At 40.2% G+C, this 16154-nt stretch overlaps 1 protein-coding gene across 12 annotated transcripts in view; it reads right to left on the reverse strand.

Annotated features, from left to right (window-relative positions):
- Window positions 1-11402: 11402 nt before the first annotated feature.
- Window positions 11403-16154, reverse strand: part of CELF2 (CUGBP Elav-like family member 2) — a 376801-nt gene continuing 372049 nt past the window's right edge. For all 12 annotated transcript variants that reach the window (XM_056338914.1, XM_056338917.1, XM_056338911.1 and 9 more), the window contains one exon: window positions 11403-15701. The gene's annotated coding sequence lies outside the window, so the exon portion shown is untranslated. The remainder of the gene's footprint in view (window positions 15702-16154) is intronic.

The raw sequence follows: 16154 nt of genomic DNA on the forward strand, positions 1-16154 counted from the left end.
TGAGCACCCAGCCAGGATGCTAAAGCCAGGTCTCTGCACCAGGATCCCTTCCTCACTCTCTTTCAGCAGAGAACAAGCAGTCTTTTCAGATGCATAATAGGTTGAGCATAGTCTGGAACACTTTTGGAAGCATTGTCACCAAATTGGTGACAATTTGGAGCATTCCAGACAAATTTTTGGAAATTCAAACAAGAGAACACAGGGATGTTCAAACAACCAAGAACTTTGGTTAACTGAGCCCAAGGGCTGGCTACACAAAAGCTCTTATGTCTAAGTAGGCAATTTGGCACCAGTCCCCTGGGTTGAACGCTACAGCCCTGGGGACTGTAGGTAAGAAACCTTTCTGTACTTTGCTAAAGAAGAGAGGGTAGTCAGCATAGTCAGCACGCAGGGAGATGACCAGCTGTTAACAGAAAACAGTAACACTAGATAAGCTGAAGAAAATGAGGCTGGAGGAGATGCGGGCACTGTGAATGCCTCTTGTTAAGTCTGTTTGCCTTCCATGCAAAGCTACAGTCCAGCCGGTTGGTGTTGTTTCCATGAGTTGTACAATTTTTTTTTTTATTCACACCTGGGAACATGACCTCTCATTCAAGAGCTCTGTTCCACCAAGAATAAATTTATGGCTGGCATCTGCTACTGCATCAGGCACAAGGAGGTGATTTACGGCGTAGAAATTGCATTCTGGCCCAGTGACAAGCCATTTTCCCGAGATGTTGAAGATACAAACAGTCAGGCTGTGGTGTAAGCGTGGGTACAATTGCAGCCATTGTGAAAATGCTTACACTGCCCAGTCCACCCCATACCCCCGTTGCTGTACGTTGAGAAGTTGGATGCAGCTATAACTCTCTTGTGAGGTAACGCAAACACTAAAAGGGAGGCACATGGGCCAGGATAGGACAGTACTAGGGTTTTCTTTTCATTGGGGAATACATTTTGGCACAAATGACAGCTGTCTAGTAAGCAATCAACCCCAGTCATGAAGAAGGTGCTTGGACGGGGACAAGGACAAGGATGTGGGGCATTGCCATGGTTTAACCCCAGCCAGCCACTAAGTACCACTCAGCCACTCCCTCCCTCCGTTCCCTCCACCTCCATGGGATGGGGAGAACTGGGAAAAGGCAAAACCCATGGCTTGAGATACGGACTGTTTAATACTTGAAATAAAGTAAAAATAATATAACAACAACAATAGTAGAGGGAGAGAGAGGAATAAAACCCAAGGGAAAAAAAACCAAAAACCAAACAAACCAAAACCAAACCACAAAACCCAAGTGATGCACAGTACAGTTGCTCACTACTGCTGACTGTTGCTCAGCCAGTCCCTGAGCCGTGATCGGTAGCCCCTGGCCACTCCCCATCAGTTTATATACTGAGCATGATGTTCTATGGTATGGAATATCCTTTTCACTAGTTTGGGTCAACTTTCTGCTTCCTCCTGGCTTCTTGTGCACCTGCTCACTGGCAAAGCATGGGAAACTTGAAAAGTCCTTCATTTAGAGTAAGCACTACTTAGCAATAACTCACATGTCAGTGCATTATCAACATTATTCTCATCCTAAATCTGAAACACAGCACTGTACCAGCTACTAAAGAAGAAAATTATCCCAGCCAAAACCAGGACAGGCATCCCATGTGGAAGCTTGTGGTAGTACTTGGCTGTGTAAGGCCCATTGAAGATGATCATGAGATCCACTGGCTTGGCAGATGGTGTTTGGGGCAAAAAACCCCCATACCTAACTTAAAGCAGCTCTGCTTATGCAACCTCATCTCATTCTCTAGGCTTATATGGCCATGGTTTGAGGGAGGAATATGGGATGTGGGAACGGGAGGAGAAAGGTTCCTTCATGACCCTTTCCTCTCCCTGCACATATGCTGGTCAAGGTCTTCATGCCTTTCTAGTCGGCATGTTCTCCATCTGTAACTAAGTGGTTGTGTTATTACTTTCCCTTACCCTACACACAAGATCGCTGGAAAGCTGAGGTCTGCTGAGGGTGTGGGGAGATGAGTGTATGGCAAAAAAAACCTGGGATGAAGACAGGCGAGCAGGAGACCCCAAACCTTGTGCCACAAGTTGTGCTCATGCCTCTGGAAAAGAAGAATATCTTCAGCTGCTGGCAGCAGACCTGGTTAACAGTGAAATGGGAGGCTGGATGGATTCCTGTCACCTGCAAGGACCCTGGCCATCCAGGAGGAGCTGCAGCTGTAGATTTGGCTTTCCCACTACTGTGGTCACACGTAAGCTGTTTGGACCTGTGAAAATGTTGCCCAAGAACACGGTCCACAGCATGGTGGTGAGTGGTAATGCTGCCTCCCAGGGTGTGCGCAGGGAGCTGTGTGACTAGTTGCAATGTACCTGTTAGAAAACAACCTCTGTTTCCTTTATTAGCACCTTCTGGAGTTTTCTTGGTTTTTAATTTATTTTCATGTGGGCATGACAGTAAGAGGAGAGAGGAGTGGGTGAGACAGGTAGCATGATGCGCTGTCTACCTCCTCAGCCTCAACTTGCGTTAGGTTCAGGCACCCGTGGAAGGGCAAGTGCAACCCAAGGCAAGTGCAACATCCCTATTTCACACTGCTTCATATCCCACCCTGCCAAGTTTGCAGATGACACCAAGTTGATGGGGGTGACCAAGGGCAGGGCTGCCATTCAGAGTGACCTCAACAGGCTGGAGGCAAGGGCCAGCAGGAACTTTGTGAACTTCAAGAAGGACAAATGCAGAGAGCTGCCCTGGGGAAGGAAGAGGCACCTGCAGTGATAAACGCTGGGGATGGATAGGCTGCGGGGGATGACTCGGGGAGTCTTGGTGGAAGCTGACCACAAGCCAGCGGTGTGTCCTGGCAGCAAAGCAAGCCAACACCCTAGTCCGCATGAAAAGTAGCAGAGCCGGGGAAGTGATTATTGCCCCCCTCCTCCAACGACACATGTTTTACCACATCTAGATGCTGCATCCAATTTTTGGTTCCTCCAGGACAGAAAAGTAGCAGATGAACTGTAGGCAGTTCAGCGGAGGCCACCAGTATGGTTGGGCAGGCTGGAGCAGTCACCTACCAGCAGAGGCTGAGGGACCTGGGCTTGTTCAGCCTGGAGCAGAGACAGCTTTGGGGCACCTAGCAGCAGCACCCTCCCCTCGTATCTATGCGGAACTTATAAAGAAGTTTTAACAGGGCTTTTTGCAGTGGCATATGGGAGGGTGTGAGAGGCAAGGGGTATAATTTACAGCAAGAGACGTTTAGGTTGGATATTGGGAAAGATATCTTCATCATAAGGGCAGTTGAGCAGTGCAACAAATTACCTAAAGAGACTGTGAAGTTTCCTGGTTTTTATTTTATTAATGTTTTCAGCAGGAGGATCCAGGGTCGGTAGGTGTGTGCGCTCCGGCGTGTGGCATGATTACACCAGGATGAGAGACCAAGGTCAGTGTGACACACATTTTGTGATACTTTGGCCACAGCCACAAGAAAGGTGAGTGATCGTTTCCTAGGGATCCTTAGTGCCAAAAGTTGAATAGGATGAAACTAATGCCAGAGGTGCTCTGTAGATCACAAAAATACAGCTCCTTGGAGGTCTGGCTTTTCTGTCATGGGGATATTCTGCATATATATATATCCCCTAAAAAGCAGTCCCACTGCAGCTGGTGGGGTTTTTTTGGCACAGTTCCCACTTATGGCCTGTGGGACATCACCTGGGGCTCATTTGTTAACAATAGGATTCACTGCATTTCATCTTCAACTGTCTACAAATTAGATGCTTAGAGCTCTTTTTTTTTTTTTTTTTTTTTATTAATTCAGGCATCAATGCTATTGGAGTTGCCCTGGAGCATCCAACATGGCCCAGGTTTAGGAAAGTGAATAAAGGCTGTGAAAGGGGATTCAGCTCACAGAATCATCCTTCTAGGCTTAGGGATCCTTACCTGGGCATCTGGGTGCACCAGGCTCATACACTTACGCTATTTAAAGCCTTTGAAATGGCCTAGGATATCCCACATTGGAGGTCACAAATGTCCTATTCATCCTGCACCATGTCTGCAGGCCCATCATGGATGTTTCAGATATTCCAGAGCAACTCAAACAGCACTAGATGCCTGTGTCTGGCAAACATATTCAGCCATACTCGCCTACTTCAGGGCCAGTGGAATAACTCTGCTGACCAGTTTACTGTTGCCCAACATGGGAGCTAAGACTCGTGGTGCTCCCGTGTCTCTGAGCTGGCTAAGCTAGCCATCCAAGGCTTGGCTGAATTGTCTAGACAGAGGTGCCTAGTGCCATCTGAGATACCTAGAGTAGTCTGAGACACCCGCAGGGGGCTGGCAGAAATGACAAAGGACCTAAAGGACACCTGTGCTCTTCTGTTGCATTGGCTGCAGCTAATAGTTAAGCAGGGTATCCTTGGGCACTGGGGACAATACTTGGTGTCTCTACTAAGAAGAGTGAATTCTGCTCCTGTTCTCCTCTTATAGCCAGTGGAAAGTCAGCAACATCTCCAGGCAGCTCCATCACTCCCTGGTGTCAGGCATTCCACTTCACATGGGAATAATTGTCTTGAGGATGCATTTATGTTACCCTGACTAGTAGAGATGTCTACAGGGTTAAGCAGCAGCACGTGTCTGCTTTGAGGAGTGCTGGGCTGAGGCTGAGGTTTCTGAGCAGATACATTGGTATCTCAGCACCTTTATGGTCTATGCCCAAAAGACATGATCAGGGACGTATATGGTATCACTGTGGTCTGAAAGAGCATCGGTGCCTGTGCTGTTGCATAAAACAGCACATCACCTTTCTCCATTACTGCTGCTGCTTATCCATTTTGATCTGTACTAAGTGCCACATCAGTTTGAGTAAGGTTTCTTTGGATTTCAAAATGACCTCTCCTCTAATCGGTCCTGTGCATCCAGGCATCCCCCACTCCCTAGGTGGTACTGACTCTTCTCCACTGTCTGCTTCAAGGCCACAGGGCTTTAACTCACATGTGCATCAACGAAAAGCAGCTGTATCTATTTGGAGGAGGATGACTGAATGAAAAAGTATTTTACTTTCAGCCATGCTTCCTATTGACATATAAATATGCATTACCCCACGGTTCCCCACTACATTGTCAACTCTACCTGTGTGAGAAGGGCAGGACAAATGCAAGAATTTCTTTAAGTATGTTCATTTTAGCATTGAACTTAGGCTTCCAGAGATAGGAAAACTGCTAGCTATGCTGCACAAAAAGAGAAAATGTCAAAATATCTCTTCTTTCACATACCTACATGTCAGAAGGACAAAATGGTTTCTGGTCCAACTCTGTAACAGTCTACTTAGCTACCATTGCTATTAGAGATACAGAATTTCCAAGCAGGTAGCCCCAGTTACCTGGGGCTGAGAATGGGACAGAGAGCTCCGTTTCATTGACATGAACCTTCACGACTCTTTAAGCACACCAGCAGCATCCCAGACAATGGGGAACGTGCCATTCTCATACTCACATTCATAAAAGTCAAGTAGAATGACCCAGTTCGTGGTAGGCTAGTTTGAAATTACTTTGGCAAAATAACGAAAATACTGATATGGGTATAAAGGCATAGAAAACATTAAAGAAGAGGCAAACAGTTAATGCCTATCAACATGGGTTTTAGGTAGGAAAGGTTGTCAAATTCTATTTCATTCTTTGATGTGATTGTAGGTTTTGGCTGATAAAAGTAATTGCAAAGATGGGATATTTCCTGACTTTTGTATATTGGACAGCACAGTAGAGCCTGATTGAAAAATTAGCATTCTACCCTATCAATACAAGGCACATAAAATGGATTGAGAACTGGCTGACATGTCAACAAAGAAGCTGTCAAAGGGGAATCACTGTAGGACAGTATTTTTTTAGAGGGATTCTGCAGGGATCAGTAATAGGTCTGCAAGCTATTGAATATTTTCACTAATGACTTGGAAGTAAATATTAAACCTGCTGATAACACTGGAAAATAATGAAGAGGACTAGCAGTTATACAAAAGTGCTCTTAGTACAGTTGTAAGCAAGCTTTCAAGTCTAAGAACAGGCAAGCAGACCACACATGCAGGAACCTGGAGCACGAGACATCCGAGAGGGATTTAGGCATCCTAGAGAAACAACCCACAATAATTCTGCCAATATGTGGTTTTGTGGCTTTTGCACATTATTCTTTGCAAGGACTGACACATTCCCTGACTGTGTCATTCACATGAGTAGAGTAGGAATGGAACATTTAATTTCTGCAAGCTGCACTATTAGACTGGGTGTTGAAATAATGCATCTGGCTCTGGTACCCCAAATTTAGAAAGGATATCAGGAGAAGAAACCAAATATTAAAACAAAAGAAGGTTGCAGAAATAAAACACACAAATTATTCAGGGATTTAAAAAACACTACTGTATGTAGATGCTTCCAGAGCATGATATATTTATTTTATGAAAGGAAGGAATGAAAAGCAACTTAAGACCTGCTTACGAGTTCCTTTGGGGGGAAAATGGTAGATACAAAAGGGCTTTTTAAAGTAGCAGAACTGAGCAGAGCCAGAACCAACAGAGGAAACACCTGCAGAAGCGTGGGCAGGGACTCAGCAGATCACATGCCTCTGGGAAGTGGTGGCCTCTCACCCCACCTTGCAATAGCTTCGGATGAAGTTTGAAACCTTTTGGTTGCATATTTGTTAACTCAATCAAGTGTGGGGTGAGGGGGAAACTGTGTTGTCCTACATGTGAAAGGTGAGACCTGGTAATTTACTGGTTGCCTCTAACCCTCTACTCAAAGGCATGGAGCTGAAAAACGTACAGTTCAGGGAGCTGATAAACCCACTACTTTCTTTCCCATAGGACTAAATCTCTGGTCTTCCTTCTGATGCTTTCCAAAAACCCTCACTCCAACACCTCTGTAGCCATCACGCCATTGCACCACACAACGTAGGTGAGCCAAGAGTGAAGTTTTGCAAGCCATCAGCTGGAGGGACTGGAGATAATGCTGAAAATTTTGCATGGTGTGTTCTCAGAGAGGTTTCCGGGAGGGAAAATGCCAGCAAAACTTTGTACCAGAAGTTTTGCCTGCTTTCCAAACCAATGCTTTTGCTGAGATCTTGACAATTTATGCATGTCCTGTGAGCGAGATGTCCCTAGAGCAGCTCGGGGAGGCTGGGACATCACTCCCCGAAGTACCGTCCCCAGGAACCAAGTCTCTAAGATCTAAATGCTTCTTTGTTTATGAAATAAAGTCCACCAGACCTATCGCCAATTGTTTATGCTAAAGAGCACACTTCCATTAATGTTAATGGTGCTTTGGAGCATAAATCCTTGCTAATTGATATAGGAATGTATCCCAGAAGAGTTTATTTTACTGCTGATTTAGCTGATAGATATAAATGTGTGAGAGGGAAATATTAGCATTCATGTAAAACAATTAGGTTATCAACAGGGGCGAATGATTCAGAAAATGACTGCAACTTCCCAGCTCCCTTTAATGGAAAAAAAAGAAAGTCTGCTAATGAGGAAAATCAGAGTGAATACAAATATGAGCTAATCATTGATATTACTTAATATTAGTGTTATATCAGCAGCTTCTGATAACCAGGGCTGGGTCTCCACCTGAGCTCTGTGGAGACGTGGGAGGGACAGGATGACCATCCTGCTGTCCACCAAGGTCATTCCTCTCCATGGCCTCTCTGGTGGAGCAGTCTTTGGGGCTTAAAAGTCTAACAAACCTGGCCATTGCAAGTTGAGATCAATAACAGTTGCTAAATATGTATGAATAGAGGAGAATGATACAAGCAGCGGATAGATTTCCACAATTTAATATTTTTCAGTTCTTTTTTAGATAATATAGTGGCATATGAAAAGTGAGGCAGTAATGTAGTTCAAAAGGAAAAAAGAAAGCAACCCCCACCACTCTCCTGGACCTTTCTGCCAAAGGCTGACATTATCGAAAGTCTGCTAAATACAAGAAGTACGGGCATTTCCATAAAAATCTGGTTGTTCGAAACTTACAATTTTGTGGCAAATGTACAGCCAGTGAAGGAATAAATTTTTCAGTGTGCTCAACAGTTTTAGCTATTCAATTCCCATTCATGAGTTTTGATGTGAAAATGTTTTCCTAAGAGAAGGCTCGGATACAGTTAATGTATAGTAAGCCACACATCTTCCTCAAAAAACATGCCTTGACCTCCAGTGTTGAGTCTGTGACTTTGAGCATACAGGATTTCAGTTTTTGATTCTAAACCTATCTAGAATCAGGAGGAAAAAAAGTCACATACCAAGAAGAAGTATAGTCTTGTTTGTGGAAGTAATATAATATCTTTTCTTTACATTTTCTGATTCACACATTTCGGCTATTTCTTAGTTTTGGTGCCAAAGCAAGCACATTTGCTTTTGCAAGCACAGAAGATAGAAATTTATGCATTTCAGTATCTTTTCCTGCAAGTCACTGAATGGTAAGACTTTTTCTCCCCACAGACTTTAGTAAGCCTGATTTTCAACTTTTCCATTATTAATGAAATAGCAAGTGAATTATATAACATTTGCCCGGGCATGGTTAAAGACCATGTACCCAGTAAGATTTCATATAACAAAAAGCGCCCAACCCTAGAAACATGTTGGCTTTTTTTTTTCCATTTAATGCTCATAAAATTTTACAGACAACAGAATCCTTTCTTAAGCTTTATTTAAGAAATTGAATACTATTATAGTTCAATATATATAAGACACATCCAGTATTGTGTTCCTGATAGCAAGTGCATAGATTTTGTTAAGATATCATTTTTATATTTCAATTTTTTTATATTTGTTACTCAGTAGCACGTTTCATGATCACACGAAGGGATATTCCCAGTGATTTTGCTAAGAGCATGAGAGAAAAAACAGAACACAGCAAAGTAGTGAAACTACAACAGAGATGAGGAACAAAAACAATCAGGCAAACTATCAGTACAGTCGATTCCTGATAAGTGAATAATCTGATTGCTTGGTCACAATGCTTTATTCACTTATCAGGAATGATTCACACTACATTTTGTTAAACTGTTTTCCTTAGCCTAATACCTAAGAGTCACACTGGGCAAAGGCACACACACTCTGGCAGGCTATTCTTTAATCAGCAAGTCTTGTGACAGTTTGGTAATTTCCCATGGCGATACACATATAGCTAACAAAGAGACATTTTGCTAACACTGCAAGGTGCCTTACATAATTGAAATTAAAAGCATGCATTTAAGCAGGACAAACTGTTCAGCTGCATTGCTTTAAGGAACTCATTTTTCCCCATTGTTGAAATAAAATAAATAAAAAAAGAGAGAAAGAAAAAAAAGAAAAACCTGTATCTTTCAGCCCTGAGTATTTAAAAGAAATCCAACTGGAGTATAAGTCTTTTTTCTTTTTTCTTTTTTTTCAGTTGTATTTTTGGAAGAAAAGACCCTTCACAAAGCTCTAGTTTCTTTCCGAAGACCAAGTTTGGGAGGGGAATAAAAAAAAGAAAAAAACCAAAGCAGCCACAGCAACCTAAAAAGCCCCAAGAGCAATTCTGATTCACCATTCATGCAAGTCAAGACTTACTTAACTGAATCCACTGGTGTCAAAATTATCCAAATCAGGATCATAAGCTCTAGAGGTACCAAAGACCCAGGACATAGTCTGACCATCAGTTTCTGCTTTCCAGCCTGGGCTGTCCACTACAGGATTTTGTGGTTTTTAGATTAAACTTAAGAGTTGCTTGGACCCCTGACCAACAGACCCTGCAAGGTGACGTGAGCTTATCTGGGACTCTAGACTCATCACTTCCTTGCCTTCCATGGAAACGGAAAGTGAAAAAAGCAAAAAAAAACCAACCCCAAAACAAAACCAAAAAAAGAAAAAAAAAAAAAAAGCCTTAAAAAATACTTAAAAAATATATATATATCGAGCAATAACAAACAGGCCAACTCACAAGCCACCAGAAAATTTCAAAACTCTTCCAAACGCAGGAGCCAACATCGCTGCTGTCACCACACGGAAACACGCAGTGCACCATGACCTCGTAGGACGTTACTTGAGGGGGGCTGTGTGTGTGTGAGCCAAAGCCAGAGTGCCAGAAAGACCAGGGGAGAGGAGACAAGAGGGAGGAGTGTCGTTTGGGTCTCATAAGAGCACTTTTAAGTGGTCTTCGATTCCTGAGCATCACAGAAAGTGGGACAAAGGAAAGGGATGGGGGCGTATGGCTTGAATTCCAGAGAGCACTCACCAGTGCTTCTCTCTCCTCCTTGGGTTTGGTTTGGTTGGTTTTGGTTCCCCCTCCCCCCTCCAAATTGTAAGGTTTGTATCTGCCATCAGGAGAGAAGAGAGACTTTTTGTAAACCAGAACAACATAGATTTTTCTTTCGCAGCTTTTATTTCATTGTGGTAGACACCGGTTGGGGGAGAGCAGAGAGATTCCTTGTGAGGAAGAAAAAAATTATAGGAAATGAAAGAATAAAAAAAAGCTAAAAGCCAACTGTAAAAAATCATGAGAAAAAAAGCACTATGGTATTTCTTGTGTCCCTTTTGAGATTTGTGTAATACTATTAGCCAATGCTGAGAATGATCTGCTTTGTAAGCCCACAGCAAAAATATCACCTGTTTGAACAACAGGGGATCTTTTTTCCATCAGTTTTTTATTTATTTATTCACTTCCAGTGGCTTTAATAGAAAGTCTTCCTGTGCTCACCCGGATTTTATTTTATTTTTAAAATTATTTTAGGTACAACTGCACAAAGCAAGCTCAATCACCTGGTAGGCCTGTGCAGGCTCTCACAGCCCTAGTTAAGATGCGATTAGTTTCTAAGGAGAGTTTGACTAACACCATATGCCATCAGATTACTGTGCAGTTTGGAAGAAATCCCAAGGCTATACCCTCCTTTTCTTGACTGTTTCATATGCTTCTGCAAAGTAGCGGCAGAGTATTATCTTCTTTTTTTTTTTTTTAACTACTAGGAAGAATTGATCTCCATAATCCAAGTTTTCCAGACTGACTGAAATGTCACAGAAAAAAACCTCAAACCCAAACCCAACCTTTTCAGGTGGCTTCTGTGTGTTTGTGTTCAGAAGCTTTTGCATTTAGAAGGCTAACAAAAGCTACTTTCTATATGACTTTGCAGGAAACTCATTTAAAATGCTTCCTGCTCAGATAGATCATCCAAGTGATAAGGCATGACTAGGGGAAGGAAGAGAGGAAAAAAAAACCAACTCAAAATCAAAGAAACCGTATCATGTCTAAAATGTACAAATCCTCTTTTGCCCCCCAATCAGATATTCACTTAGGTGGAATCGACTGTATCTTTTGTACACAACCAACAAATAGAGAAAAAAAAAAAACAGGCACGTGAAACAGTGAGGTGTGTAGATGTATTACCAACACAGAATGACCACCAACAATACAACACACAAAGTAGAGAGACGAGTATTAGGAAAATGGTTTAATATTGGAGACAGAAGCAAAAAACTGCATCACACAATAACATACGTTACAAAAATAAGTCTGACTGTTTCAACTACACGGTTATGTTCACAATGAGGACAGAAGAATCAGAAAAAACTCTGATCTAAACAGCAAAAAAGCAAACCCCTAACGTTTTAACTAATACATTTATCCACGCAAAGTGACCGAGTACTCCTAATTCTAATTACCTTATTGTGTAACTGCACGATACAGAATAAAAAGTGAAACTTACCGCTTTTGTTAAGACAAAATTCTAAACACTAGATATAAGCAAAGGGAAAAAAAGAAATCAAGCCAAAGTTTTGAATTCTCTAAACAAAACCAACTCTCTTTCTACCGTCCAGAAATCAAACTTGAAAATCAGTCATGATCGAGGGGGCCCACGAGAGTAAGCCACAAAAATTTCCATTTGTTTTTTTAATCTCCAGTATAAAAAGTTCCACTGGTACAAAATGCGTAAGTACAATCAAGTTGTAGAAATAGGAAAGCCTGCTTTTTTTTTTGCCTTTTTTTGTTCTTTTTTTTTTTTTTTGGCTCAAATTCCATCAAACAACAAAATCCAAATGCATCAATAAAACAGAAACAATACTCAAATGGTCTTACAGTTTCCACTAGATTGCATTAACTTTGGCTTTTCTCAGACAATACTTAAAAACTAGTTTGTAATTCTAAACAAAATGATAGTATTATTAATCTACAAACAACAATTCTCACAGCACAAAAAAAACACAAATACATAGGTTCGGGTTTTTTTTGGTTTTTTTTTTTTTTTTTTTGTATGACATTATCCAAAAAGGTAATGAAACTACAGGATATTTTTTTTCCTTTTGTTAATTAGCACTTAAGATAATAAAAACAGAAACAGTAAAATGATTCCAGAGTAGCACAAGCCAAGGAACTGTAACCCCTATGGTGAAAGAAAGATGAACTTGTTACTCCTTTGAGGACTGCCATTTCATTGCAATTAGCTAATTTGTTTGAAAAAACAACTAGTCTAGTCTTTTGATTAGAATTTTGTAAAGCAATTTCCCTTGTTTTTCTTCCTCTCTTATTAGGCCCTTGCACCCTTGCAGCTTTTTCCTTTCAGTATTTTGAAAGAGAACTGGTAGATAATTTGTCTCCAAGGAGGTGTATGTTTGGATTTTTTGGTTTTTTACTTGATTTTCATTTTGGTTTTAATTTTTTTTTTCCTCAAGATAGACAGTTTTCTCAGCAATGACCCATCTCAGTTGCCTGGAAGTACAGAAACATTCCTCCTTTCCCACGGCTAAACCAAGGTCCTGTGTAGCGTAATTCGGGGCAGCCTGATGCCGAGTTACACTGCCTGAGGACCAAAGGCATCAGCACTCCCACTAACCAGACTGGTAAACCCGCAGGACACACTAGGGCATCTAAAAAAGCTTTGGAAATTTATACGGTGGGAACAATGAGAAAAATTAGTGAAACAGTCTAAACAATCCAAATGATGATCTCATATTATATATATAGATGCACATATATATAATATAACGTACGTGAGATGATACTTTGAATATGCAAAATTGCTGCAAGTAGTACAAAATAGCCCTCAAAGGGTGTAGGAAGGCCCCAGCAGTAGTAAAAACATGTGAGAAAAGTATAGATCATTTATTTATAAGTGCATGTGCTATAAGAAGGAAACTTTTTTGCATCACTAGAGGCTAGTCCTTTCCATCCCAGGGCTCTACATAAAGAAGCATTTAAGTTGGGGATGAGAGACAAGAGTGCACCAGCTGATGTTGTTCATATAGGGCTTTGTTTTTAATTTTAGGCGGCTTCGAATATAATCAGCTAGAAATAGAAAGTGGAAGAAGGTATGGCACTTTATCATCAGTCGCAGGTACTGCTGCTCACACACATTGGATTGGCAATGAATTCTCTACACCGGTAGCAAAGAACCGAATTTGATTGTTGATCACTACTTGTGCGGTAGAAATGCAATCTAATCAGACTTACAAGGCAGTGAAAAGGGCTACCAGCATCTCTTTTCTGGTTCCTTACACAGAGCTTCCTCCAGCAAACACCCACATCAGTCACATATATATTCCCATGGACTACGTGTATGAGTAAAGTTACTCCTCTCTGTACAAGTGTCTGCAGGAGTAAGCCAATATATTGCCGTCACAAATAATGGCAGATAACACCAAACATTACAGTGTATGTAAACTTTATCCATAAAAAGTAGTTTAACTGCAGTGCACACTGAATTTTCACCCAGGAAGATCTAGTGCATCTGATTTAAGCAAAAGTTCATTTATTTAAATTACAAAAATATTTTTTTTTCTCCTCAAGGTTTTCAAATGGTGGATTTACCACTCCTGTCTGGGAGTGGCTCACACAATAGATAATTAAAGAATTGTTTTCTTTTTCTTTTGTTTTATTAATACTGAATAGCATATTCCAGCAGCATATTAAAAGCTCTTTAAGAAAGACAAAATCCCCAAAATCTAAAAATGAAAACCCACAAGTTAATTACGGTTTTAAATAATTTTAGTTATAGATACAGAAGAAATTTAGACAGCAGTAAAATATTTTTGTCCTTCAGATCTGCCCTGTGCATTGTTCTGATTTCAACCATGTATTAAATAAACCACAAAAAACTAAGTATATATATATTTATAGATATAGATATATATATAAAAATAAACAGCAAAATGGTGAATGTATAAAAGGTATTAACACTCAAGACAGCTCTGGGTGGAAAGGGTTAAAAGTTCAAAACTTTCTCACCTTAGAGGTTTCCATACAATATGAAGAAAATACATAGTGAGGTTTGCTTTCACAGCATTGATGTGTGCAGAGTGGTTAAAAAAGTGAAACATGGGCACTTATACAATGTTTTACAAAAAACATCAAAGAGAAATAACAAACAATAACAATTTCAGGCAACAAGACCACAGGATAGCAAGTTAACAAACTTTTTAACCTCTTTTTTCTTTAAATATTAGGGATTTATACAAAACACATAATAAAATACCCATGTTATCAAATTACTTCACACAAGAAACACACTGAAGCTCTAGGAAGAAAGTACCTTTGGAATTTGGCACTATAGTTTCACTGATTTTTTTTTTTCTTTAAAAGAAAAACCGATCACATTTTGCTGAACACAAACACATCTAAATTGTTCACAATAAAAAAATGACATCAATGCGTCACAAGCCAACACAAACTTATTCTGGAATATTTTTTCATTTTTCACATGAAATTCTTTTTTTTTTTTTTAAGCAAACAACTTTTTTTTGTTTTTTTTTTGAATCTTGTTTTTGTTCTTGTTGTTCAAGTAAACCAATTTTAAACTCGTCTTTTATAAACATAGAACACTTAAGACCATAAGACTCATGATGAAACCACAACTTAATTCACAGAAGCACCAACGTAACACATTTTACAGTAACCTTTCTTCTGTACATTGAAACAGTATAAAATATAGGTAATTTCATGTGCATTAAACCATGGATTGTCTAACTGTGAGTCAGTTCAGCAAAAGGTGACACAAGTAGGTAGCATTTGCCCTAAAACAGGGTAAATATTTTCTTATACTAATCTACAAAAAGTGGTTCTATATATATACTTTAATGAGAAAGTGAGCCACCTAAAATGGCCTTATCAAAAAACTTTACACTGCCTGAAAAATGTAAAAACTATTACAGACCTCTAGAGACTTAAAATCAGACAGTTTTATTTCTCAAACTGTTTTGGAAGTAGTCTGTTAGAAACCAACATTCTGTGCCTCTGGACACATATTGCTATTGTCACCAGTGACCAGGCAGAATGCCAATCCCTGTATAATACTTTCAAGTCTGTTTTTTTTTTATTTTTTTTTTTACGAAATGAAAAAAAAAAACAAACCAACAACCAAAAAACAAAAAAACAAACCAAACCAAAAAACCCAAACAAAAAAACCCAAAGAAAAAAGAAAACTAAAAAAGGAAAGAAAGAAAAAACATTTTGCCACAGGTTGTTTTTAAATCCTATCATTAATTTATCTAATAATAAATTTCAGTCTTGCATGAATGCAGCAATGTTTTTTCACATTGACTTCCCAGAATTCATAGCTAGATGAGGTCACATGCAAATTTCAAAGGTCAAACTAGATCAAAGGTCAGTAGGAGAACCAAATATGATGTGAGGTCAGAAAGACATCAGAAACAATGACGGGACGATGAAACTTTTTTTTTTTTTTTTTGAGACGCCACAGGGACATGCTAGGCAAACGATGGGCTAACGGGCATGGAGATGTCTAGGGAAAAAACAAGGAAGAGGAAAAAAAGTTACACAGAATCTATGCAGCACAAACAAAATCACTTTTATGGGTGCAGGAGAAAACTAATGCAAATCTTTTATCAGTAGAGTCTATGAGCCATTCACATAATTTGCATTAACTTACAATACTTGTCAACAAGAGCACAATGGAACCCCAAAAGGATCCATCTGAAAGAAGTCAGAGAGAATGGATTCCTCTTTGGGGAGGAAAGAGAGGAAAGAACCAGTTTCTACAAATGTAACAGAAAGGGATGGGGGGCGGGGAAGGAGGAAGGCCAGACAACTGAACTTTAAACTAGGTAATGGAAACTACGAACAAAATAACCAGACAAATACAAACAAGAGGATAAAAGCATGAACTGTAAAGGGTGTAGGGTTCGACAGTGAAAAAGTGCCCATTCTTGGCACAATTACTCTAGAGACTACTTCA

This window comes from Falco biarmicus, chromosome 5, assembly GCF_023638135.1.
Source record: "Falco biarmicus isolate bFalBia1 chromosome 5, bFalBia1.pri, whole genome shotgun sequence".
NCBI classification, from domain to species: Eukaryota; Metazoa; Chordata; class Aves; order Falconiformes; family Falconidae; genus Falco; species Falco biarmicus.